The sequence below is a fragment of the Suncus etruscus genome, chromosome 3 (assembly GCF_024139225.1).
Source record: "Suncus etruscus isolate mSunEtr1 chromosome 3, mSunEtr1.pri.cur, whole genome shotgun sequence".
In the NCBI taxonomy this organism is placed as follows: domain Eukaryota; kingdom Metazoa; phylum Chordata; class Mammalia; order Eulipotyphla; family Soricidae; genus Suncus; species Suncus etruscus.
The window spans coordinates 53016256-53020047 of NC_064850.1; the positions used below are offsets into that span (position 1 = coordinate 53016256).

A 3792-nucleotide genomic window follows, 5' to 3' on the forward strand; every position below is an offset into this window, starting at 1 on the left:
ACTGTTAATAATGACGTTTGAGGACTTTTTTTTTTGGTGAAATCCCTTATGCGGCCCTGCCTCACCCTGACTTTGCCTCCTGCGGCCCCCAGGTAAATTGAGTTTGAGACCCCTGCCTAACACTAAGACTTTAGAGCTGACATTCACTAATCAGGGGTGTGCTAGGGAAGAGGAAGCCCAGTGGACTGTGGTGAAGGAACTTTGGACTTGGTGGTGAGTGTGGTATGCTAAAGAATTTTAAGGGGGATGACAATGTACCCCAAAATATAGTCTTGAAAACCAACTTTCACTTAATCAAAAAGTATTGGAAGGCTAAGCTGATGGACCAGCTGAGTTGCACCGACAAGTTTTGTCCTTTGCTCAGTGCAAGAGTAGTCCTCTTCCTCATTTCTTCTTTTTCTTCTTCTTCTTTCTTCATCTTCTTTCTTCTTCTTCTTCTTCTTCTTCTTCTTCTTCTTCTTCTTCTTCTTCTTCTTCTTCTTCTTCTTCTTCTTCTTCTTCTTCTTCTTCTTCTTCTTCTTCTTCTCCTCCTCCTCCTCTTTTTCCTCCTCCTCCTCCCCTTCTCCTCCTCCTCTTCCTTCTTCCTCCTTCTTTTCCTCTTTTCTTCTTCCTTCTCCTCCTTCTCTTCTTTTCTCCTCCTCCTTCTCCTCCTTCTCTTTATCCTCCTCTTTCTTCTTCTTCTTCTTCTTCTTCTTCTTCTTCTTCTTCTTCTTCTTCTTCTTCTTCTTCTTCTTCTCCTCCTACTTCTTTTTCTTTTCTTCTCCTCCTCCTCTGCTTACTCCTCCTCCTTCCTCTTATTTTTCTTCTTCTCCTTGTCCTTATAATCCTAGTCATCCTTCTTTCTCCTTCTCCATCTCCTCCTCCTTTTTTTTTAACCACTAAGACGGCATCCTCTCCCTCTATCCCTTCCAAAGGAAGGGAAGAACAATCATCATTGGCCAAAGACAGTCGCAGAAGCAACACCTAGAACCGGCTTTATGCTCAGGAGAGGACGCTCTGGCTCTTTTTCTTGGCTTTGGGTGCTCTACACAATCAGAGAAACCTTTCTAGTCACATACTATAGAAATGATTCCTGAAAGTATAGTCTCTTCCTCCTCCTACTCCTTCTCCTCTTCCTCCTTTTTATTCTTCTTTTCCTTCTTCTCCTCCTCCTTTATCATTTTTTGGGGGCTCACACCCAGAGGTGCTTAGAGGTTATTCCTGGCCCTGCATTCAAGAACCACTGCCACTGAGTTCAGGAGCCTATATGGTGTGCTGGGTATCAAATTGAGGTTGACAGGTTAGGCAAGTGCCTTACCTGCTGTACTATGGTTTAGCTTTTATTTTTTTCCCATGTTTCTTTCGGACATCAGAAGAAGCATTTTTTGCCATTGCACCATCCCATCATACCATCAGTATTAGAGCCAGAAATCCATAAGAAAGCTCTTCCTTTAGGCTTTCAGCATGAAGTTCTCTGAAAAGTTCAGTTAAAGTCAGAAGATTCTTTTCTGTTCTCCAGAAGCCATAATTTTTTTCTTATTATTTCATTATTTAGTATTTTCCCCTTTTATTCTTAGATGATAGAAAAGTTGCCTTAACTTCTATCTCTTTTTTAAAAATCAGTTTTATATTTCATACTAGAGGTAGAGTCTGGGATTCTTCCATACTTCTTAAAGCTATTATACTTACCCTTGTGTAGCTAAGAGTTTCTTAGCATTTCGCTTCTTTGACAACCTTACATAACTTCTTTTTATTTGTCACATTGGGCAGAATGCCTTAATGCATTATATTCTCCCATTTGCACAGTCCGTAATCATTCCACTATTCTCTCTTTTCCTGGCAGTATATCAACATTTCTTTTTCCCTAACAGAGATATTACATTTTCACTGAAGTTAAATTTGTACAGCTATCATTTTATCACAGTCTTTGTGATTTTTTTGTGTGCAAAATCTTTATGCCTATTAAGACAGAAATGAATGATTATTTTTTGGCACAATTTACAGATTTAGGTAATGATTACATTTTACTCTTTTCATTCCAGGACACATTAACTTGCCTAATTTTCTTTTCTTTTATCATCAACATCTGTTCTATGGTCTTTATTTTTAGCACATTCCCCTATCTCCCAGATTATTTTTATCCAAATTAATCTGTGTTATATGACAACCCCCAGGCTAATACCATAATTAGATTCTCCTTCACATTTCATATAAAGTTGAGATTTGGAAGGTGTAAGATGTAAGTTTGGCTTTCAAGCTGGTCCAGAAAGAAAGGTACACACGTAACCTAAGCATTTCATTGCTAATGTGTCATGCATAGTAGTCAAAGTACTAAAGCAATGGGGAAAGAGCTGTTGGCAGCGAAGAGACAAGCAGAGACATTCGGGTAGGCGACCCTACTCAGAGCTTTAATTGTAGATCTCACAGAGACAAGGAAGAAAGAGAATCTTGGGAGATGTCACGAACTGCTGGGGCTGAGGGAGGAAGTGTGGGACAGCTACAGCTCAGGTCTGTTGGTGGAGGAGTCAGTGATTGCTGCTGGAGCATTAAGGTGTAGGCAAAAGCCAGTGAGCTGGCAGAGGTCGGGAGGGACGAGGGAAGGAAGCGGGTGTGTGGAAGTCATGCTGGCTGGTTGCTGTGGGCAGGTCAGTCAGCAGGGAATTATTGAGCTGGAGAGGCTGAGCTGCGTTTTGAGAGAAGGAGGCATCTGAAGATAGCAGCAGTAGCCAGCCGGTGAGATAGGAAGCTGTGGTGTGGGAGGAAAAAAGCCAAGGAGCTGAATCCAAGCCAGGCAGTGTCAGGGCAAGAAGATTGTTCCAGCCCAGACAGGACTGGTGCAGAGGAGATTCAAGGATAAAGGGCAGTTTTGAGCTTCCAAAACAAGCAGGCCTTCCTGGGGCAAGAGCAGAGCCTCCTTCCAGCTCACTGCAGCTTTTCCATCTTTTAGTCTTTCAGGAAATTCTAGTCTTTCAGGAAACTTCTCAGCCCCAATATTTGCTTTATAAGAAAGAATTTCAGAAACTGAAGTGATAGTACAGCAGTAGGGCATTTGCCTTGCACACAGCCCACCTGGGACTGACTTGGGTTCTATCCCTGGCATCCCATAAGGTCTCCTGAGCCTGCCAGGAGCGATTTCCGAGTGCAGAGCCAGGAATAAACCCTGAGTGCTGCCGAATGAGGTCCAACTTCCCCCCCACTCCACCCCCCCAAAAAAAAGAAAGTTTCATCTCCTCCAGGACCCTTCCCAGAGCAGCTGCCTGAAGGGGTTAGTGGTTCTGTAGTATTGGAATTGCAGTTGGTATTCTTGACTTGCTGCTGTTTCAGAAGTGAAATTTCAAGCCCACAGTCTTGTAGCAAGATTGATCTGTAGCATCCAAGTTTTGGTGGCACAGGGACAGTCCTTGTTCTACTTTTGCCCCAAAGTGAAACCAATGGTATTTTTTGTGCTAAGTAATAACGGTGTCAACACTGGTTCTAAGTGGTCAGGCCATCCTTGATGTGCCCAAGTGTCCAATAGACTCAGTGGTATATCCACCAGGAGTATGTCAACTCAACAGAACAACCAGTTTTCTGGGGGAAAGCTAGATAGATGCAGTCCTCTTAGTCATAGATAATGCAGTGCTACAAGTTATAGATGAATGCAGTGCTATAAGTCATAGATGATTACTGTGGTATAAGTCATAAATAATGCAGTGCTGCAAGTCAGAGATGAATGGAGTGTTAGAAGTCACAGATGAATGCAGTGTTATAAGTTATACTTTGCCCCACTCAAAATCCTTAAGTATTACTTTTTAAAAAGAAAAAGAAAAAAAA

The 3792-nt window shown here is 42.2% G+C and overlaps 1 non-coding gene across 1 annotated transcript; it reads right to left on the reverse strand.

Moving 5' to 3' along the window:
- Positions 1–874: 874 nt before the first annotated feature.
- LOC126005454 (small nucleolar RNA U3) lies at positions 875–1088 on the reverse strand. Its single transcript, XR_007494533.1, has one exon. It is a non-coding gene; the product is annotated as a small nucleolar RNA U3 (small nucleolar RNA).
- Positions 1089–3792: the final 2704 nt, after the last annotated feature.